Source organism: Ailuropoda melanoleuca, chromosome 1 (genome assembly GCF_002007445.2).
Source record: "Ailuropoda melanoleuca isolate Jingjing chromosome 1, ASM200744v2, whole genome shotgun sequence".
NCBI lineage: Eukaryota > Metazoa > Chordata > Mammalia > Carnivora > Ursidae > Ailuropoda > Ailuropoda melanoleuca.
The window spans coordinates 33179567-33204201 of record NC_048218.1 but is presented as its reverse complement, the minus strand read 5'-3'; the positions used below and the strand labels follow the sequence as shown (position 1 = coordinate 33204201).

Genomic DNA, 24635 nt, shown 5'->3' with positions numbered 1-24635 from the left:
TAAATGTAAAATACTTTCATATATAATCTTGATTCCTGTTAAAAAGGCATGGGGCAGAGGAGTCAATTCTTAAATAAGAGGAATGTAACAGTTGAATAGCCAATATTAATCTTTAAATGTGTAATGGATCTGAAATATCAGCAGTATAAGTCAATGCAATTAAAATGTTCTAAAACTGAACTTTTTTCAATACAACCCAAGTTTCTGATCTCCCTACTTAATGCAGAAATCTTTATGGAGTCCACTTAAGATTTTCACTCTCTGGCTCTGGTTTGTTTAAAGCAGTCACAATCCTGTTTAATTCCATCTCAAGGTAGTCTCAAGGCCATCTTAATTGCCTCACTTGGGCCCTGAACTGCTTGCTCCCAGAAGCTCATTCAGCTCCCTAGGGACATATAGCTAGGACAGGGCATGAACTGTTTATGGCAGAAGAGTCTTTGGTGGCAAGCAGCTGTCAGATTCAGGATGATCATTTCCAGCAGAGAAGAACCCCTGGATTTCTTGCTCCCTATGAGAGCACAGTCCCCTCCGCTCCCCACATGTTGAGCTGATGGATTTGCACCACTTATGAAGACTTTGATGAAATTCTCTATGTTATATTTTGTTACTAACAAGCACATGACCCTTACTCTCAGCCTCCCTGGGGTACAGGAATTTCTGGAAACTTCCATTCTCCTCTAGTGGAGTGGGAAATCAAGGGATGATCTGAAACCCTTCCTGTGTCCAGATCTCCTCATCATGTGGTCATATTTCTTGCTCCCCCATTCAAGTTTCAGTGTGGTAGGACATCTTTGTGGGTTGATACTCTCAAATTCAGTTGTGAGCTAGAACCCCAGTTTCTTCTAGTTCGAAACCCTGCAACTTCATAAGGAGCACTGGCATATCTACTCCCTCCTTTTGAGGAATCACTGGGTGGGGGCAGGATACGTGTCTCTTGTACTTTCCTCTCCTTCCTCAGAACTCAATACCAGGATTCTTCAACAGTCGCACTATTAACATTTTGGGCTGCATAAATCTTCGTTGTAGCTGTGGGTGTCCTGTGCATTACAAGGTGTTTAGCACCATTCTTGTCTTTTGCCCTAGATGATAATAGTACATCCCCAGTTGTGACAACCAAGTATCTCCAGACATTGCCAAATGTCCCCTGACGGAGGCAAAACCACCCTCCACTGAGAACCACTGCTCAACACTGACTCTACCTGCTGGTAGAAAGGTATTTTGTATATACATAGTATGAGTTGAAGAAGGAAGAGAGAAACCTTCTCTGTCTATTAAAATCTCTACAATCTGTACTGTCTCATCACTCAATGGTATCATTTGAAACCTAGTGCTTAAAAAGATCTGGGGATTCTCTTTTCTCTAAAGTAGACTATATCCACATAAATACACCCCCATTTAACTTCAAGATCAGTAAGGGCCAACACATGGCCTAGAAAACCAGGTTGAGAGCACCTTCAATTAATACTTCACATACTATCTTGTCCAGGTTCTAGTACACATAGTTTGAGAACCCACAGGAAGAGACACACATTGTAGTTATTTATTCCCTGATGAGAATTATAATGGCCTTGTTTAATATGGATGTTGCTGCCTTCCTAAAGTATAATCCTTATATTCCTGAGTCTAAAATTACAGCATTAAAATATTAGATAAGTCTTATATCCTTTGAACATTTCTTCAAGGAACTCACATCTAATTGCCCCTCTAGACTTCTCCCTTTCTTAATTTACAGAACTTTAAAAAGGAGTCTACATTTACTGCTTTAACTTCCTTACTTCCTTTCACTTGTTAATCCATTGCAGTAACACTGTTTTCATACCACCCCACTAAAATTGTTGTTATTAAGATCACCACCTACAACATCCAACATACACTCTCCTGGCCTCATTTTTTTGTTTCTTGACCTCTCTGTATTTTATATGATGATCAGTTGGCTTTCCATGAGTGGCCTAACATCAGGCAATCCTAGGACAACCACTGTATCAATTCCCTCTCATTTTCTTGTCAGTGCTGATGTTGCCCACTCTTTCTGTTTTTTTTTTTTTTTTTTTTTTTTTTTTTTTTTTTTTTTTCGCCTCAGAGACTCTCTCTTGTCTTGTTTGACACACTTTGCGTGAAGCAGGCAACACTTGGTGCTTCTGTGATGGATATCTTCTACTGCTTCCTCCAGATTAACTCCTAGCCCTCTCACTTTGCTCTGTGCCCTAAGAAGCAGACCTTTAAATCCTGGATCAATGAGCTCCCATGCACCATGGCTTCCTTTGACCAGATTTGGCCAATGGGGATCACCGGTAGAAGTTTAGAGAGAAGAAAGAAAGTCGGGTCAGGTTATTTACTCCCCTCCTATGATGTTTCCTCTCAAGCTGGCTGAGTCCCTCAACAGATGGGCACTGTTTCTTTCATGGCCACCTGCATTCTTGGATATCTTTACATCTAGCTTTAGGTGACCTTTACCTTCTCTCATCTGTTTAGGTTTAGAATAGTTTTTATTGCTGTTAGTAACAGTTTTCTTCAATATTCTTTTGATTTTCTTTTATCCTGCCCATACTTTTATAATCCATCTCTTTGTGAATATACCCTTCCAGGGTTATTCTAATTATTATTGAGTGTGTCATAAGTTTCCTCTTGGGACCTTGAATGAGATACCCACCAATATACTATTATGGCCCTGTCCTTTTCTCCAGGTCACAGCATGTATATATGATTTTCTAGTGAATTTATATAACCTGTGTACTCCATGGGAACTTCAAATTCAACATGCCCAAATTGAATCTATTATCCTTTTTCTCCCCAAAGCCACATTCCTGGAAGTTAATTTGACTCTCCCATTCTCACTATATGTATGTATTAATTTAATCGTTAAATCATACTGAAATGGCTTTCAGTCTGTCCTACTTCATCTTCACTACCTCTTTCTTAAGTTAAGAATTCTTGAATTTACCATTTAAACTATGAAAGTAACATTTTAAGTTTTCTCTCTGTCACCTGGAACTACTAGTGAATTTTCTCTTACAGTAGTAGAGTGAACTATCCTATCTTGAATAGCTGACCCAAAAACTTTTCTAAGCTATTTTCTCTAAGCAAAAAGACCCTCTAAGTATCTTAAAACTTACTCCTCATCTCATGATATGGTTGCTCTGCAGTCTCATACCCATCCACCAAGTTCTTCCCTCCTTAATTTCTGGAAATGCCAAATTCATATCCTCTGAGCACATTGTTTCTCCATGCTTTTGTACATGTTGTTTTGTACATGTTGTATTCATTAGTGAAGATCTCATCATATTTCATTTATTTATATATCAGCTCTGTCTCTGTGAAACCTTACTGATCTCAAATAAACCTCACTACTCATTCCCTGTACTATAATGTAAGAAGGTAATAAATATGATAATATACTTTAATTACTTACATTTTTTATATGTTGCTAAACTTGAACTCCTCAACGGCAGAGAACATTTTTAAAAACCACCTCATATTTCATAGAACTGAAAGTACCTTATCAAAAATTATTGATCCATCAGATTGTTTACTCTTTTCACACAGAGAACATATTTATTAAAAAAATTAAAATTTTACATTTCATTTTTAAATAAATCATATTTTGGCAGATTGTCTTACAATACCTGCCTAAGAGTCTCACTGTAAGAAGCAACAACCTCACCTCTTCCTCTCCACTCACTGCTCAGCAGCCAAAAAGCAGCAACCATGCTTGACTGCATCTCCATCCATGTTGGCCAGGCTGGTGTCCAGACTGGCAATGCCTTCTGGGAGCTCTATTGCCTGGAACATGGCATCCAATCTAATGGTGAAATGCCAAGTGACAAGACCACTGGGGGAGGAGATGACTCCTTCAAGACCTTCTTCAGTGAAATAGATGCTGGCAAGCATGTGCCCTGGGCAGTGTTTGTAGACCTGGAACTCACGGTCATTGATGGAATTCACATTGGTACCTACTGCCAGCTTTTCCACCCTGAACAGCCTAACACAGGCAAGGAAGATGCTGCCATTAACTGTGACCAAGGGCATTACACCATTGGCAAGAGGATCACTGACCTCATCTTGGACTGAATTTGGAAACTGTCTGACCAGTGCACAGGTCATCAGGGTTTTTGGTTTTCCACAGCTTTGGAGGGGGAACTGGTTCCAGGTTCACCTCCCTGCTGATAGAAAAACCCTCTGTGGATTATGGCAAGAAGTCCAAGCTGGAATTCTCCATTTACCTAGCCCCCCAGGTTTCCAAAGCTGTATTTGAGCCCTACAACTCCATCCTCACTACCCACACCATGCTGGAGCACTCTGATTGTGCCTTCATGGTAAGGAACAAGACCTATCTGTAGTAGAAACCTCAATACTGAACAACCAACCTACACAAACCTGAACCACTTATTAGCAGATTGTGTCTTCCATCACTGTTTCCCTCAGATTTGATGGAGCCCAACAAATCCCTCAGATTTGTTGATCTGAAAGAATTCCAGACTAATCTGGTGCCCTATCCCTACATCCACTTCCCTCTGGGCACATTTGCTCCTGCCATCTCTGCTGAGAAAGCAGAGGTACATCTGTACCTTCTGTAACAGTGATCAGCAATTCATGCTTTGAGCCAGCCATCCAGATGGTGAAATGTGCCCCTCACCTTGGTAAATACATGGCTTGCTGCCTGTTGTTCCATGGTGACATGGTTTCCAGAGATGTCAATGCTTCCATTGCCACCATCAAGACCAAGCGCATAATCCAGTTTGTGGACTGGTGCCTCACTGGCTTCAATGTTGGCATTAATCGCCAGTCTCCCACTGTGGTACCTGGTGGAGAACTGGCCAAATTACAGTGAGCTGTGTGCATGTTGAGCAACACCACGGCCAGTGCTGAAGCCTGGGCTCACCTGCACCACAAATATGACCTGATTATGCCAAGTTTACCTTTGTTCACTGGTATGTGGGTGAGGGCACGGAGGAAGGAGAGTTTTCTGAGGCCCATGAGAAGATGGCTGCCCTTGAGAAGGATTATGAGGAGGCTGGTGTGGATTCTGTTGAAGAAGAGGGTAAAGAAGAAGGATAGGCTAAAGAAGAAGGAGAGGAATACGAAAGTTAAAAATGTCACAAAGGTGTTGCTTTTACAGGGAAGCTTATTCTGTCTTAAACATTGAGAAGTTGTGCCCTGATCAGTTCGTTTGTACATATACAATTAACTGACCTGTGTTTGAAAACATGATGCTGTATTTCACACCCAAGCTGTCCATTTATCTCATGGGGTTGAATAAAGAATCCTCTCTGTCTTAAATGAAAAATCAAAAGACAAAGAACGAAAAAAAATTAAAAATTAAAAAAATCATCAGTCAGTCATATTTTGGGGTATTGTCATTAAGCAAGTCTCCAGTCTAAGTAATTGAACCAAAATAGCAATCTTATTTTCCTATTGGAAAAGATAAATTTTGGGCCACATGCCAGAGGAAAAATATCCGTATGTAGGCATGATGATTTCTTAAATTATTTTTGTTACTCTTTTCTGGCTGGTTTCCCACACCTTTACAATAAAATGTTATGTATAAATGTAATCCTTACTCACTTTCCCAGGACATCCAGTTCCATAATTTAAGAGTTAAAGTTCTATATATTGGAGCTCTTACTTAAAATTAGAACCAGAATTAGTGCTATTTAAATATATGCTTTGTTTGCTTTTAGCTACTAGGTTAAGTTTAAGTTCCATTCATCTTTGGCTATCAAGAAATTAAAGCTTTTTGTGGTTTTCAGGTATGCCTGAATTTCATAAATCTTGCAAATTTTGTCATTTCTTTCCCAGAGATATGCTGCTAATCAAGGTATTAAGCATAATTGATTCAAACTAGTATTTGGTCTTCATCATTAAAGTATAAACAAGATAATTTGTGAGTAGTAAGTATGCCTTACACAGATTAATATAATTATTTGCAACTAAAATACAATACTTTAATGTGGTGAATAACATTAATTAGAATGTACTTCTGTGTAATATAGATATTTACAACTTCTTTTAAATTATCCTTTATTAATTTCATAGGAGATATATTTCAGCGACTCTACACTTGACTCTAAATTTGAAGTTTAGGAATCCATTTATAAGTTTGCTTCAGAAGAGATTCATGATTCCTCATGACAAGTATTTAATTATAAAACATCAACTGAAAAAACTGTAAAACTTTAAGAAAGCCTTATACAAAGCTATTCTGTTATCATAAAACCTTAATTAATAACTGTATAAAATTGCTTATTATAGCAAATTTTAAAATTAATCATGCAAATGTTGAAGAAAGAGCATTAGATATTTTATTTTGTTTTACAAACAGCAGCAAAAGTCTTGGCTAGAAATTATATAGTGAAAAGCACCATCAAACAAGCAAATTAAAAATCGCTTGAAACTCTTTCAAGGTTATATCCTAATATCCTTGAAAGGAGACGCTTGCAGATTGTCAGATCTTCCGAAATTGACAGTCTGTGTTATACTATTAACCTACCAAACAGACGAAAACATTTGCACAGAAAGTATTTTAAAACATTGTATCGAAATAACGTGTATATTACGGAGCTGGATTCAACATTTTCTTGGTTTAAAAAATAACAACAGTAAAACAAGAGACTTCCAAAAAATTGTACACCCAGGATCAAGTCTCCAGAAGCAGGATACAGAGTGGTTTAGAAAGAGGGCCTGCAGTCATATTTCTGAGTCCCAGTTCCACCACCTACTAACTCATTAATTGTGATCCTCACTTTCCTTATCTCATGCAATGAGGCTCATGGACTCGCCAAGAGTTATTTTGGCAATAAACTGAGACAGTGAATGTAAAGCATAGAGACAAGTCAGTTCCAAACTTTGATACATGTTTGTTACTATGTGGCATTGGAAGAGGTGTTGTTGGCGGTAGTGTTCCCTTCCCTAGGGACAGATGTTTCCCTGTTCCCTGAGGAGTATTTTGGTTTGAAAAGTTTAAGACTCACTGAAACAAATAAGCCTTAGATATCTCTCAAACTACGCACTTTTCTGTGGCCATATGTCACATTTTCACCTCTGATATCCACCACTTAAAAAGCATTTCCCACCATCTTAGTCTTTGAAATCCTATGCACCTTACAGTTATGCTCTCTTTTTCTTGGCTTCTTCTCTGCATATACTAGATAAAAGTAACTTCTCCTTCCTCTACTGAAGGCATTACAGTTCATTTACATTTTTTGAGTCCTTATGATTATCTAGAAATCATTTTCTCCTACAAATAGCCTAATTAAGTGAATATTATTATTAGTCTCACATCTTTCAAATGAAGAAACTGAAGATTATACAGATAATATTTGTTGCCCAAATCACCAGTGAGGAAGTACCTAAAAAGTGGCTGAAACAGGTCTACCAGCCTCCCATACCACTTTCCAAAATGACTTTTCCCTGTTTTAGTCTCAGATATGCCACTAATAGACCATCTTGGGTTGCCACTATTTGTATCCATGGCTTATTTCCCTTACTAAATTATGAGCTCCTAGAATTTCACAATTCTTCCACTGGTTGTTATCTAAAACAAAAAGGCCAACCAGAAACCAGAGGAAGTGGGGAAAAAATTGCTTTTCCTCTGACCTTGCTGAACTCAAGAAATACTAACATTCTCATGGGAAACATACATGGAAAGATTTCAAGACTATAAAGATTCACAGAATTGTCTTAACTTGCAGAAGCTATACCAAAGAAATCTGAATCTCTGGCATGTCACTATTAATGACACATGTCAACTTTCATGGGGTCATGAGATAAATAGTAACCTGAACCACTTGCTTCCAAAGCTTTTGTTTCCTCTGAAGACTGACATGGTGTCACATGAAGCCATAGGTCGCATAACACCTGCTGCAATCAATACTGCAATTAAAGGAGACTAGCACCTGAACAAATTGATCAAACAGATCCAAACCTATTTTCTCCACTTTATATAAATTCAAAACAATAAAATAACAAATTAAATATATTGCACATATACACAAAAACTGTCACTTCTGGAGAGCAGTAGATCCCTAGATCTCTAGATCAAAGGTCTATCTTTGATTTGTAAAGATACAAATCAAAAAATAAAGAAGATTTTATACAAATTTCTAATGTTTAAGTAGCCATGTGCAGGAATAAAAAAATAAACATTACTCCCAGTCAACAGTGTCTACTTCTTTTTGATTTTACGCATTTGGTAGTTCAACAGAGAACTGACATAATGCTTTGCATTTTTACAGTTTTGTCAGTAAGATTAAGATGTCAATGGCAAGCTAACACAACAGTTAAGATCAGCATTTCTAACTGCATAAAAGAAGGTCTTTGATTTGCCTGTACAAATTCAATAACAACTCATTAGATGTAACTATGACTTATTACTTTGTTTCTTCAAAGATAATGCCTCAATATTTTGCCCTATGAAATAAAGCACATGATTTCATGTCATCTTAAATTTGAAGTGCATCTTAAATATCATCGTAGAAAGTGCCTGAGTGGCTAGAGTAAAAGATTCCCAAAATATGAAGACAAAGTCAGATAAAGGTTACCCTCTGAAACCGAAAGTTACAAAGATCATAATATTTTAGATCAGATTTAATTAAATATGTTGGACATATACCATGTTACTTACATGTGCCTTCATATTGATTGTCCTCGTTAACGAATTCTATTATTATTTAGTGAGATATCTCAGTCGTAAGTGACAGAAACAACTCAAGCTTCCTTAGGCAAAAAAAAAGTGAAATATACTGTGATGAAATGGAGGAGAGGAACCTAAACAGTATTGCAGATGGACCTCAGATAGTGACTAGAACTAAGAAATGTAAACTATTAGGACTTTTTATTTCTATACATGATGCTTCTCTTTGCATAGTTGCATTCTTCTTCTTTTTCACTCTTTATCCATATAGAATATTATGGCCTGATCAGAGCTCCTGATTTTACCTGTTAAATGGTGTCTGTAAGCAAAAGTCACTTGCTATCTCATTCCCAATTCCCAAATCCCCCAAACAAAATCTGGTTGGCATCAATTGTGCCATGTCCAATTCAATCTAATCATCAATGCCTGGAATGCAATGTCACACGCCATTATATGCTACCACAAGTTAGCTGCGGTAAATAAGGGCAATAGTATTATAAACTTAAAAGATAATCCAAACCGTATTATTGCATGTGGCCATCCACAGTAGTAACCTAACCAAACATCCAAAGAATTCTACACAATCCAAAGAGACCAAACATACCTAAGTTTCCTGGAAAACTATAAATCACTCAGCTCTTTTACAGTGTGTCTGAGGTCGTCTCCATATTTCAAGACAGAAAAATCATGGCTTGTACGGAAAATAGAAAATAGGTTATATATTAAAAATGAGTTCAGCTAACCAGCTCTGTCTGAGAGAGAGAATGGGTGTCATGAATAATCAAGTAACTAAACAGGTTTGTTCTGTAGTGTAATGTGGGTAATTCTCCTGAATCTAAGCCATCCAATGAGATATTCCTTAAGACCTCCAGCTGTCTTTCCTTTTCTTTTTTGAACACCCACAGTCATATAACTTACAATTTCAATTTCTTTGGTAGCTTTATGTAAGAAAACATTGACTTGTATCATAGACACAAGGTTTCTCAACACTAGGACAATATAATCCCTAATCAAAACAAATGTCCATGTAATTTACAAAAGGGTAATAACTAGTGTATCATGAGCCAGTGTTTTAAAATTGATCATCCTTGAATGAACCAGATCCCAAACCATTATTTTTTTTATTTAAAAGAATATGTCCAATCACAGAAAAAGGAAAACACATTCTCAAAATCAAAGAACTGCCTCTTATCTAGCTAATCCAGATGGATCATGATGACCTAACATTTACTGAAGTTGGAAAAATTACTATCATAATGACAAACTCTCCCCAAAAAACCCTAGATTTTAATAGCTTGTTTAATATCAGTTAAGTTAACATATTCTAACAGGTGACTGAGTCTAATATTTATTGACAAGATATCTAAATGATAATTCTTGTAGCAAGGAGCTCATACAAAGAAGGTACCAAGTATGCGTAATAATGAAAGCTCTATGGGATTAAAAATGACTAACTCAAAATTGCACCACACCTACCTGAAATGTTAATAAATTGCTTTTGAAAAAACAATTACTTTCCAACTATACAAGTGCATGTACATTATATGGAATCTACTTTTTAGCAGCTGAAGAAGAAATATGTAAGTTATGATCGAAATGGTAGTTCTAATTTATTCTCTTCAGTACTGTTGAGATATGATTTTAGGATGATTGATGATGATTATAACAATAAATTTAAAAGGTCATCAGGTGAGAAAGTCCAATTGAGGAACTTCAGAATTCTTTAAATTAGTGGTGTCCAACTGCCTTTTATTTGCAGAACATTTTTTAAAAATATATGTAAAACTTATATAATCAGAGTATATTCTGGCTAATAGGAATGGATGAGAAGCATAGAACTACTCTATCAAACCTCTCTTTTTCCCTGCACACTGACTTTCAGTTACGTCCTTAAAACTCTAAAGCCCTGTGCACCTGTTTACAAACCGTTTAAATTCATATTTCTTACTACGGCCTCCATTATTTTTCACAACAAATTCCAAACGCATCAATACCAAAGTAATAGAAGTACAGCGATTGAATTCTACTCTCTGGAGCACTTTGTTCCTAAACTGCATTTTGATTCGTGATAATTTAGTTTCCTCAACTGGGATGATTTATAGCTAGCCAATAAGTGCCATGTTTTGTGTACTTTCTACCAGTATGAGCAACCAGGTCTAGACCAAAGCTTATTTTTCTTCATTTGGAACTGAGAAGTGTCCACATAGGTTGAGGAAGATAATGGTGACTTACCAGATGCCTGTTTATTGTTTCTTTTTCCTGAAATACATTTTCACCTTTTCAGGATGTCCCACAAAAATCCTTGTTTGATTTCTTCACTTTTTAACAACCAAATAATAACATTTGAGGCCACAACATTATGACATTTTCTTCAATGTGATAGCTGTGTTGTTCTTGTTCTTTCTTTCTTGTTCTCTGCTGGAAAATTAACATTAGCAAACAAGATGGTAATGATACATTTTATTATAGTTACTGACTTAGGTAAATTCCTATTAATAATACTCATAAATATTCCCACAACATTCAGTTATGATTATCTTGTTTATTTACCGATTATCATTGATAATGTGTGGAATTCATCTGCATCCTCCAGACGAACTGTGCAGGTAAAGATACATATGCTAGAAGAGGAGAGAAAAAGGAGAAGGAGGAGAAACAGAAAGTGCTATTCAGAGTGTGCTATATTTCTTTTAAAAAATGTATTATTATAAAATAAGAAGACAAGCCCGGGGAAAAAAATATTTGCAAAAGACACATCTCATAAAGGACTGTTATCCAAAATATGCATAAAACCCAATAATAAAATAAACAAACTGTTAAGAAATAGGCCAAAGAACTTCACAGATTTCTCATTGAAGAAGTTATACAGATGGCGAATAAACATATGAAAATATGCTGCACATCATATGGCATCAGGGAAATGCAAGTTAAAATAATAAGATACCATTATACATCTATTAGAATGGCCAAAATCCAGAATACTGACAAGATTAAATGCTGACAAAATGTGGAGCAACAGGAACCTTCATTCATTGCTAGTGGGAATGAAAAACTGTACAGCCATTCTGGAAGGCAGTTTGGCAGTTTCTTACAAAATTAAACATTTTCTTGCTATGATCCAGCAATCACACTCCTTGGCATTTGCCCAAGTGAGTTGAAAAGTTATGTTCACACAAAAACCTGCACACAGATGTTTATAGCAGCTCTATTCATAATTGCCAAATCTTGGAAGCAACTAAGACGTCCTTCAGTAGGCAAATGGGTAAACTATATCCAAACAAAAGAATATTATTCAGCATTAAAAAAAGGAGCTATCAAGCCATTAAAAACATAAAGGAAGCTTAAATGCATATTACTAAATGAAAGAAGACAATCTGAAAAGGCTATATCCTACATGACTCTGAGTATATGACATTTTGGGAAAGGGAAAGCTATGGAGACAGTAAAAACATAAATGATTGCCAGAGGCTGGGGAGACGGTGGGATGACCAAGCAGAACACAAGGATTTTTCAGGCCGTGAAACTATTCTGTATGATACTACGGTGGTGGATAGAGGTCATTATACATTTGCCAAAAATCATGGAACGTACACAACCTGGAGTGAACCTCAATATAAACTATGGACTTTGGGTGAGAACGATGTGTCACTGTGGTTTCATCAATTGTACAAATGTACCACTGTGGTGAGGGGTGTCAATAGTAGGAGAAGTGGTGCACGTGTGGGGACAGAAGTAGATAGGAGCCCTTTGCACTTCTCTGCTCAACTTTGCTGTGAACCGAAAACTGCTCTAAAAAATAAAGTTGATTATTATGTAAACTCACTTGTCCTATATACCTCACAGATCTGTTGTGTGAGGCAAAGAGTCTGATGAACTTGAAGATACTTAAAATAAATAACTCTACTCTGGTCTTCAAGTTTAAGCTTTGTATCCTAGATTTCCTTGGTACGCCAAACTATACCCATTCAAAACCAATCTTCTCATGTTTCTTTCAAATTTTTCTTTCACCTGCTTTATCTAGCAGGGTTTATAGTGCTTCCATCAACTTAGAAGCCAAGGAGGAAAGTAGAGAACCACTCTTAATATTGATATTATTCTTGTCCCATATACCCAAATACTGACTACATTTTATCTTTTAAATTTGGCATGAACTCATCTTCTACTCTTCCTAATTCCCAAAACTGTTGCCTGGGGTACATATTAGCATCACTTGGGGAAACTTTTAAAGCTTCTGATACCTAGGCATCACCCCAGTTCAATTACAGCAGAATTGCTTGGGATGGAACCCACATATCAATAGTTTTTAAGGCTCCCAGGTGATTCTAATGTGCAGCCAGGGTTTTAATTCACTGATTTGGACCTTAACGATCTAGAGACTGGATAACTTCACCATCATGATCCTAATTGATGGCCCTGCCTCCAGGATTCTTTCTATCAAATGTTAAGTCTATCACCCAGAGCCTGCTCTTAAAATGCTCCCTATTTCTTAAGCATATTTTTTATTTTCATCCACTTCAGGATAGAGCCCAGATCCTTGACAGGGGATATATGGATCTGCATGATCTGGCTCCTAAATTCTACTCAGTCTCCCAGCCTCATTTTCCATATTAAATGCTTTGTATTTGATAGTCAAGCAATGCCAAGCTGCTTACACTTCTCTGCACACATCATGGTGGCTTACCTCACTGTCTTGTTCATGCTTTTGTCATTCCCTCATTTCATTTAATTATTGGCCCCTCATTATTTAAGATCCATCTCGGAAGTTCTCCTCATCCCCAGGATGGACTTATACCTTTCATCTAGGCTGTGACAGAGGTAGCATGTCTTTTTTCATTTGTTCATACCCTCCATGGATTGTAATTATTTCTTTTTGCATGATTCTCTCACTAGTTGGTGAGCAACCCGAGGAAAGGAATGTGTCATATCAATGTTTGTATCTATGCCTGAGGAGACAATTCGTTGTTTGTTATATGAATGGATAAATTATGACATCATCAATGCAAATAAAGTGACTGCTTATCTTTCTCCTCACAGTGGAAAAGAAATTATCAAAAAACAAAATTTTAGTTTTAACAGGATGGAGAATGAGTGTTAACCAGAGATCTCTCAATTATTACATAAGGAATAGTGATAGTTTTTGTTATTACTCCTAATCTACTTTATTGTATAAGTCCTGAAAGATGGATTTAAAGGAAGACTCCAGATGATTGCTTATGAATTTATTTCCATTAGCATAAGCTTCTTAGAGAGCAAGGAAGATTTTGCAGTAGTATCTTGTAACTGAAGGTATCTGCCTACCTAGATAATTCTAGCCCCAGTCATGTTATTGAAATAAAAATGGTGATTATTGACAGATTTTCAATATGAATCAAAACTAGAGGAAGTAATGCATCAGGAGTCCTCTAACCATAAATCTGGAATTAAAAATAGTTATGTTGTGATCCTCGTGTTGACTCTGACCTTTGTTAAAAAAGTATGCTTATTTTCTTCATTTCTAGTAATTAGTAATTAAACTAGTCAGCACCACTCCCTTAATACTACATTTCTCAGCTCTTCTTAATATCCCCCCTGTGCTCTACTTATTCCTAGCTTTGGGCATATTCACTCCCCTAAGCCAAGGGTTATGCTCACTTTAATATTTCTTTTTCAACTCAATCATTTCCCAGTAGATGTGCTCCTGCCATTGTACACCTGAGATGTGCTCCCAGTTCATTTAGATTCCTGAGTTTATGTCCCTGTTCTTGATTCTTGGTCCTCAAAACTAAGCCAATTGCTTGACCTAAATGACTGAGTATCTACACTCCTAGTTTCAACCTCTTTACACCTGATTTTCTCACTAAAAACGATTTCTCTGTCTTCAATCCAACTCCAAACTCATACCTTTGTCTTTCTTTCCTTAGGTTAGAAAACTCTAATATGGACCCTTGTCCAGAGTTCCAGCTTCCTGTTTAAACCCTAAGGCAAAATGCAATGCCGTGTAATCCACCCTATCCCTTTATAAGTCTGATATGACTTCAGAAAATGGGACTTAGAATCAGTTTTGTTATTATACATGGAGTTTGGGACCTTCAGTCTCAGATCTCAAAGACACATCTCCCCCAGACCCTAAACAGATAATACCTGAAACTTCAAACATGATACATATTAATGAATATATGGGACACTGCTGTAGTGTCAAAATATCAAGTGGTAATTCAGTCAGGTCACCAACTAGGGAGAAATAATGAATGCAAGAAAATGGGAATAAGTACCATAGCATACATCTATAACATTTCAATGGGTATCATTCTTTTTTTTAAATTTTTTATTATGTTATGTTAGTCACCATACAATACATCATTAGTTTTTGATGTAGTGCTCCATGTCTCATTGTTTGCTGGACTCTGTCCTGGTGTTGACCATTCTGGGCCCACTTGCCCAAGAACAGGGCAAGCACCTCCATGCATCCGTGCACATCTTCCTTTATCTTTTTTTTTTTTTGATGTAGTGTTCCATGATTCATTAGTTGTGTATAACACCCAGTGCACCATGCAATATGTGCCCCCCTTAATACCCATCACTGCCTAGCCCAATCACCTACCTCCCTCCCCTCTGAAACCCTCAGTTTGTTTCCCAGAGTCCATAGTTTCCCACAGTTCATTCCCCCTTCTGTTTACCCCCCTTCATTCTTCCCTTCCTTCTCCTACCGATCATTCTTGCAATGCTTCTGCTTAGATTCTAAGGCACCTGAACTATTCACCATCAGCTCTCGAAAACTTAGCTCTCACTTCATTTCCTAACTAATAATAGTAGTAATAGTAGTAGTAGTACTAGATTATCAAAATGATGTGTCCCACAGGCTTCTAACTCTTCCAAACCTGCTTCTACTCTCCAACTATATCTAGACACCAAACATGTCAATGACACTCACTGTCTTTGAAGATTTCATAAGGTGGAAATCAAATCACACACACACACCACAGAGTAAATAAAAAGTTTAGAGTGATTACTATCTCAGATTAGTACAGCCAAACAAAGGAAGAAAATGAATCTTAAAAAATGATGCAGGCAAACGGGGATACAAAATCTTCCCAAGAAGAGAGGAAAGCAAGGTCAAAAGCATATGTAATGGGTAATTGCCTTCTTTCATAAAATACAAATTTTACTTTTGTTAAGAAAAGTACTAATTGGTAAGTGTGGCATGGAAGGAGGAGATAAAAGTAGGAGTGAAAGATAGAAAAGCAAATATGACATCCATTTGCTCATTGTCTGTATTTTATAAAAATTATGCTCTTTTATGCACTGAGTTATGTGAACCTATAGCAGCTGTAAATTCCATTTGATTCATCTTCGATATTTTCAAAATTTGATCCTGTTTAGCAAGTTTAGTTGGTCCTGTTTATATTATAGGCTGAAATAATAATTTGGTCCATATTTATGGTCTTATCAATTATTCATTTGATTGAATTCTCCCTTTTGCATTGGGGGGAGGGAGAGAAAATTCAGGGTGATAACCACTTTTTTTCCCTCAACGATAAACTACCTGAGGTTAGGTGTCATTTCAACAATATTTACCGATTTTGTTTACATATCAACTAGAGCAAAAGCCAAGTCTACCAGTAATTACTGCTTTAATGAATTATTTTGATTGCTTATTTCAGAAAGGCTCTCTGTTTTACATTAAATCCTTCTCAATTATTGAAATGCTGATTTAAATTCCCCAACACAGACTTGTGGACTTTTCTTAAATCATCCTCACTGTTTTCTAATAGTATGTGTGTATCTAACAAAGGAATGAATACCTGCCTTGTCTCCATGTAATTATTTAAACCGCTCAAGTAAATGTAAAATTACTCTCTTCTGGTTTAATTACATATTCTAAAACTTTAACTGAAAATCAGCTGTGAGAACACCCATTCTTTGTTATTAGTAACATTTTAATTTTTTAATTGTGTAAAACTTATCATTGCTGGTGAGAAATATAAAGTCTGGCTTTTCAAGAATTAAGCAACACCCATCACAGATATTCAAAATGATCATTAGTTCAGCAAGCATTTATTAAATACAGGACCTTATAACCAGAAATGTATTCATTTTAAATAACATTTTTTTCTGATGTAAAAGGCTTTCCTATGATAATGTGTGCTCACTTTAGGAAATCAAAGAGACACTAAATAAGAGTGTAAACATCACCTATAATCTCACATCAGCAATATAATTTGTAGTATTTTGAGGTCTATATTCCTATTTCATTTTTCAATGAACATGCATTTGTGTGCATATGTTTTCAGTCTTGGAAATAAAACTGGAGTCAAGTTTAAAATATTGTTTTACATTCTGCTTTCTTTCACTTAGTATCGTATCCTAAGATTATAGAGTCAAGAGCAAGCCTCTCATGCTTGAAGATCATTATCGACCCCTAACAGGTGTTAAGAGTGAGCCCTTAACATTTAAGTACTCAAAAAATCTACCACACTCTTTCGATCTACCATCCTCCATCTGCCAGGTCAGTGAAGAGTTCTAGGCCTTCAGAATAAGACCACCTCTAGCCTGGCTTCCATACCATCTTCTACAGAATAAAAAGAGTTCTTGGTCACCCTTCTCTACTGCCTCTCCCTCCCTCATGGCCTCCTTCTTTGCCATAAGACCATTGGTATGAGTCCCACCATGCCCTTTTTTCCTTTTTCTGTTTGTCACAAAAGGAGATTCCCAGGTCACCACCTCCCCCCACCCTATATCTCCTTCCTTCTATTTTCCATATGTCTCCATACATCCTCTATACTCTTCCTAGTTCCTATCACTCCCCCATTTATAAAACCTCCTCATCATCCCTTCAGGAACTCATCATCCATCAGCAGCAAAATCCTCTATAATCTCAATATGTTTTCTAATCCCTTCTTCCAGGATCAGGGGTTACATCTTCTCTCTCTCTAAAATAAATAAATAAATAAATAAATAAATAAATAAATAATAAAAATTCTTTAAAAAAATTATTTGCTAAGGTATTTTAGATCACACCAGCTTTGTGAACTTGGTCCTCCCACTAGCATGAGGGTAAGCTAGTGTTTATAAACTTTTAAGGTGGTTTTAATTTTACTTCCATTTAGCACCAAGGTTTAGAGAGCTAAGTCTCCTTGAGCCTTTCTGCGTATCAGGTTTACTACTCCCTCACCCTTATTCTAGGGTCTCCGGCTTTCGATAGGAAGGATATGATTTCCGGCTTTGGATAGGAAGGATATACTGAGAGCAAAAACTGGCAATGGTGCAGTTTATATAAATTATGCCAAACCTTGCCATGGCACCTCTTTTTTTTATTTTGTTTACAAAGCTGACACCAGCTTTTGTATTATTGCGTCTTTAGGTGTATTTCAATGAGAAGGCGGTAGAAAGCATATTTGTCACAGCTGATCTGCAGAAATGTAGATATACTCTGTAGATATTTATTCCCATATATCCAAACCATGTTATCACTCAGTTTGGTTTTCTTTTAACCTCCAACAGTGATGAACTCAGCCAGAGTGGTAATATGTTTCTGAGGTCCCCAAAGATCACTCACATATTTAATGATATGCTGGAAAGACTCACAGGACTCAGGTATTTAGTTGTGTTAGATAGAAGCTAGAAGCTAGATATGACCAGTGGAAGGAACGCCCTGAGGCAGAGACCCAAGTCCTTGAAGGGGAATGATAGAGACAGGAGCTGGAGGCAAGGACAGTGATAAATAAGCCACACATTATAAGGTGGGGAGCTCAACATCCTAACTCATGGCTTCCAAGCCCTTGGAACTGACAGACCAAAGAGCCATGAGTGCAGAGCATGTGCTCTCCCTTCCTCCTCTGTCCTAGGGTAACCCCTAGACTCGTGATAACACATTTGCATTAGGCACAGAGCCTGCATTCAGAAAGGCTGCCACGACAGTTCCACAGTTCCGTACAAACCTTGAAGGGTCAAAAACTCCCCCTTCCAACCTGTACCTCCTACAGGTTTTCCAAAAGATTGGAAGCAGCCTTCATTAGAGACCACCCCACTGTATCTCACAGCTCCTCCCAGCCCAGAGACACCCAATAATATCTGATCCCAAAGCAACCTAGGAACCTGCCTGCTCTCCCATCTTGAGAGTGTGCTTTCACTTAATAAACTCTGTGCTTGCTACTTTCCTTCTGGCTGTCTTTACTCAGAGTGTGGATCCCCAGGTAAATTTGGTGGAGAATCCAAGGACGGAGACCTCCAATCACACAAAGCAGACACTCCCTCATTCCTGACAGTTGTACCAATGGGAAATATTTATTGTGAAAATATAGTAAAGATCACAGTCAGATCAGAAAGAGAAAAAGACAGGAGGAAAGACAGGAGGAATCTATGGGAATCCCTGTATCATCTCCCTCCTTCTTAGTGTCAGAGGTCACACACAGCACCCCTTCCTTTAGGGGGAAAAAAAAAGTAACAACATGTATAAGTAATGATTCCATGATAGCCCATTTAAACACGGAGTTCAGGGGCGCCTGGGTGGGACAGCGGTTGGGCGTCTGCCTTCGGCTCAGGGCGTGATCCCGGCGTTCTGGGATCGAGCCCCACATCAGGCTCCTCCGCTATGAGCCTGCTTCTTCCTCTCCCACTCCCCCTGCTTGTGTTCCCTCTCTCCCTGGCTGTCTCTATCTCTGTCAAATAAATAAATAAAATCTTTAAAAAAAATAAAAATAAAAAAAATAAACACGGAGTTCAAAGGTTTCATTGAGTATTGATCACATAGGCATTCTCTGCCTAACAAATATGGAAATACCAGACTCACAGAAGGAAAGCAGATGTCACCATAAATCGCATTGTTTATACAAAGCCTAGGCCCAGCAAAATTACCATAGCAGCCAAATTCTCAGAACACAGCAAATGGCCAAGCTTGCAAACAAGTCTTCTAAAGAGCCTAGCCTTGGGCTAAGGTTTTAACACTTTATTGTACATAACACACACAAAAAATCTTTTGACACTCTAATCCTTTGATCTGGATTTATTTTTTGTTGATGCTACCAACAGAGATTATATGGGAATCAGTTATGATTGGTTAGTGATTATAAAAATTGATTTCTGACTGAATATATTTTTTAAAGTAAGCCTATTTTGATTTAGCCAACAAAACCAAATTGTATGAATTATTTATGTATTCCAATAATTGCTATTTTCATTACTGCAGTAAAAAGAAATCTGACTTGATATTTCCAAGATCTATATTCTATGTATTATTCTTTTTTTTTTTTAAGATTTTATTTATTTATTTGACAGAGACAGACAGCCAGCAAGAGAGGGAACACAAGGCAGGGGGAGTGGGAGAGGAAGAAGCAGGCTCATAGCGGAAAAGCCTGATGTGGGGCTCGATCCCATAACGCTGGGATCATGCTCTGAGCCGAAAGCAGACGCTTAACCGCTGTGCCACCCAGATGCCCCTCTATGTATTATTCTGAACAAACATTTAACTTGATTAAGCTTTTTAATCAAGTTACTGCATTAGATGACCCAAAATGTTTTAAATTAAACAATATTATTATTGGTTACCTGAAGAAAAAATTATATCATGAGTGGATTTGAAAAGGAAAAATAAAGTCTGTGATCCATGACATGATCCATTTTGTAGAAGTTCCAAACCCTGACATTCACAAACATGAGTATGGGCTAATAATTGTTCCTTCTCATTAAATTTTTTTCTCCATGTTTTGTTAAATAAATAATTAGCACTCTGAGTTTTAACAAAGCTCTGAAAACTACCTGTCTGGGAGATGAAAAATTGGTCTCACATGACTTTGGATATATTATGATATAACAGAACTGGCACGTACACTCTACTACAAGACTAGTGACATTTAAAGAGTCCTCATAGAAACAGAACAAATGGAGATAATCACGATCTATTTTACTCACACAATTGATTTTATTATAATTAAATTTGTTGTCAAATTAGAAGAAGAAAATTCCTTATTTAGTGCAAAAAGAACCAAGGTCATCTGAGGTGAAGTGCTTTTGCAGACAATCAGGAAGCAAATCTGTTTGATCTTTCCTCTCACACACACTGTGTTTTGGCTGTGTGATAATTCATGAAAAGTGAAGACAAGTACAGAATTTTGGAGTTAAATAAGATTTTCTCTTTGAATTGTGAAATTATAATTGGCCAATCTCTAGCAGCTGCCTCTTAGAATTTGTATTTTCCAAATGTTAATAGGCCCCAAGTTAGCAATAAATGTGAACGTTAAGTGGAAATCTTTTGTTTTGTTTTGTTTTATCGGGGCACACACAGAATTTTTGCTTTTACAGTATATTCTCATCATTCTCCAAACTGATAGTCTATGCCATATGTTATATGGTAGGCATTCTTCTGCTAACTAGACTTTAAAGCAGTTAGTGATTATTTCAGATATCAAAAGCCAGTTCTCATAAAACAGAGACTTTCATAAAAACGGTGACATTATTTCAAACATGTATTTCCTGTGTGGGTTTATTTTATCCAAGGTTTATTTCTCTTTTCCTCCCTCCCTCTGTGTGTGTGTGTGTGTGTGTGTGTGTGTGTGTGTGTGTGTTTGTATCCAAACCATTCAAAACCATGGACAGAAAGACTGCTCCTATGTTGATTTTTTTTTTTTTAACGTAGGGATTATTCTCTCAACTGGAGCCCAGATGTAACTATTTTTTCCCAAGCCTTTCTGTGGTATTGGCTAAACTACCATCATACAATATTACTTCAACCATAACAAGGCTCTCCAGAAAATCCCTATTTGTTACAATAAAAACATTCATTTATAAAACACAAAAATAAAATCAATTTTGTTCCAAGTATACGTTTACTTAAGAATTTAAAAAAAGAAAACTTCATAAGAAGAATTTAAAAAAAGAAAACTTCATAAGGGACATACACATGTGTGAAACGATCATGACACTACATTTATGAACAGAATGAAAGCATAATGTAGAAATTAAATTAGGTTTCCTTTTTGAATTAACATCCTAATTTCTGCCTTGAATGGCCAATAAATCTGGCACCATGGACACTTTCCTCCCTTTCTGAAATTTTTAACTGTATTTAAAACAGATCACATCCACCTTCTCTGCATCAACATGCTAACGAGTCAATGGAAATCGAAACACAACCGAAATAGACACTTTATACAGCTGCCAAGAGGAGAAGGTTCAGGGCAAAAGGTGTAATTAAAAGTATGAGTAAGCAGACAGTCACATTGAAGAAACTTCTCACAAAAAAAGAGGGGAAAATGGAAAAAGGAAGCAAGTGCCCCCCAAATATATCATTGTCATCTCTGACTGAATCATTTGAGCTCTAGAATCTCGGCTTTCTGGTATAGGACCCAGTTGCTATAGAAACTTACAACTGGGAGCTAAATAAAGTAATTTCTATGCTAGTGTTGGTGTCTATAACTTCAGCACCTGATGCTAACCAAATTGTGCTCAATAAACAAATTTAAACTTTAAAAGCCTGCACTGCGATCACAATGCTTTCCATACAACTGATTAATCTCAATTGATCTTGGCTCAGAGCAAAAGAACATAAGAAATCTCAGAAACAGAAAAAGACTACTTAAGGCCAATATGCCTGCATCCTTTGTTTTTCTTATCTGATTTCCTACCTTATCCCCATACCTCTTCCCTGACTTAGTTTTAAAATAAAAAGTCAGCAAGCTCACTCTTCAACTCATCGATAATCCTGCTCTCCCTGATCCTTTTAGGCAATTTATTCTATATTAAACCACTCCCTCTTGGCCTCCCCCTTTTCATTTATCCTACTCTAAACCTCAAGAACAAAGAGATCAGGCAGCCCAATAGATACTTAGTCCTTAATCCTCCTGATTGGTCCTGTTATTGCTGCACATTTGATTATAAGATCATTCACTATTTGGCAAAAAATCAAAAACCCGAAGTAGCCCCTTGATGCCCTTGTTTGTGTGGGCGTGTCAGACCTTTACCCATTATGTCACAGAGCAGTGGGTTAGGCTTTGGGAATGCTCTGTTAGGAAGAGAAATGAGACTGCAGGGCCTAAATATATATGTCTGAATCTTTTTCCAGCACCACTTTAGAAAGGAACGATGTTGGCATATACTGTATGGACTCTTTGTTTTTCTCCGGGGGGGGGGCACACATCCCAGGCCAATGTCACTGTGATGATTTAAAGTATGAGAAAAGCATCTAAATGTATTACCTCTATAAAGTACATGAATGTTTTGCTACAAATACCAAATACATATATTTGCAAATTTGTTTATCCTCATCAGAGATATATAGTGATAAGCATTTGAGGGCACACTTTTATCTGTTATAATATTGTGTTTGTTTCATGTTTTACAAAGATCTTGGCTTCAGTTCCAATGTACACTCTGGAGACTTACATGAGGCTATGATCTGGGACTCAAAGACAAGATCAGCTCAGGGCAGAGTATTTGACATAAATAGGAAAGGTGCATTGCCTAATTATGGAAAAATTAGGTTGGATGGCACATTTTTCCAGAACTAATTATTTATATTTCTACCCACCTGCATTATTAACTACAGAAAAAATAAGTAAAAGAAAGAAAGAGAAAGAGAAACAAAAAGAAAGGGCAAAGTTTATCCAACTTCCTCAAAATTGAATATTTTTTAAATCTTTACTTTGAAATGAAGACGCAATTTTTAGGAAAATATTTTCCTCTAATTATCAAGATACTCAGAAACACCAGGGGAGAATTTGAAACACCAAAATAGGAACTGATAAAATGAGCTCACCATGCATTCATAAACCTCTCCCCCTGGGTTCCTCTGGATTCTAACTGCTACCTTGGCTTTTGTCCAATGAGCTCTTAAAAGCAAAGGGGAAATGCTGGAGGGTTAAACCTAAGGATTGACCTGCTACTACCACTCAGCGTTTGACCAAAATTCTCATTAAGAAACAACATGGAATAGTTTTTGGTTGCAAAAAGGCACCCAAGAGAGAATAACAGAAATGTATTAGGTTAACTGTCGGTGCTGCTCGTATACCAAAACAAAACATCCTGGGAGAGAGATGAGCTATGTCAGAAACAGAGTCAGCTAACAACTGTCAGCTGGGATTGTTGAATAGCATTTAAATGCACTGAGCAGCATTTGGGAGCAAGTGACTTCCAAGAAGGATGGGGAAATGAAATTTTGTTAGCTATGGGAATAGAGAAAGAATGGAACTTGGAAACTCTTTTTTTAATGTTTGAGAGAATTTATTTCATTTTTTCCTGTATGTAAAACCTCAACTCTTGCAAATTTGCATGAATATAAATACTAGGCTCTATCCTCACACAGTGCACAGCATTTAATAAGCAATTTATGAATATTTGTTTTATACAGGAAGGAAAGGAAGAAGGAAGCAAATGAGGGAAGAAGAAAGGGAGAATCAAGCCTGAATTAACTCTCACTGAGAAAAAGAACCGGGAGCAGAAATGAGTTGGGATGAGGCTGAGTATAGGCATCAGAATGCTTACATGTTAGCCTGAAGCCTAAGTGCCGGCTGGCTGCATGGCCTTGGCCAGGTGGTCAGTCAGCACTCGCTAGTAGAATTTGGCATTCAAGTGAAGCAGCTGCAAAGCGGAAACGGCCCAGCAGCTTTGTAGAAACAGAGGTACGGGCCATTTTATGGTTCCAGGCTCCCAGCCAATCAACGATAGGAGAGGGCTGAGGACACCTGCGTGGGCCCACAATGGGAAGAGCAGAGCTGGCCTACGGTACAGAGCACCAAGCAGGAAACACCACACTCCGGAAAGAGCACACTCCCCTCTCCACCCCCACCCCCACGAGTGAAAGAGGAGGATCCTCTGGTAAGTGGGGCTTACTTTGGAGACAAGAGTGACAAAAATGGGTGAGACTTTATAGGCAATCTGCCCCCCGAAACGTTCCTAGTGATGATTCGCACAGTGAATTTGGGGTATAGCAGGGCTGAAGAATAGGTTTGCTGATTCTTAGCTCAAAGCTTTTCTACCGTCACGGGTTCCAGACAAATAATTCCCGTTTTTTCACAATTGCTTTGCTCAGCAGAAA

The 24635-nt window shown here is 37.3% G+C and overlaps 1 pseudogene; it reads left to right on the top strand.

Moving 5' to 3' along the window:
• The first annotated feature begins 3705 nt into the window (after nucleotides 1-3705).
• Nucleotides 3706-5055, top strand: LOC100476395 (annotated as a pseudogene).
• The last annotated feature ends 19580 nt before the right edge of the window (nucleotides 5056-24635 follow it).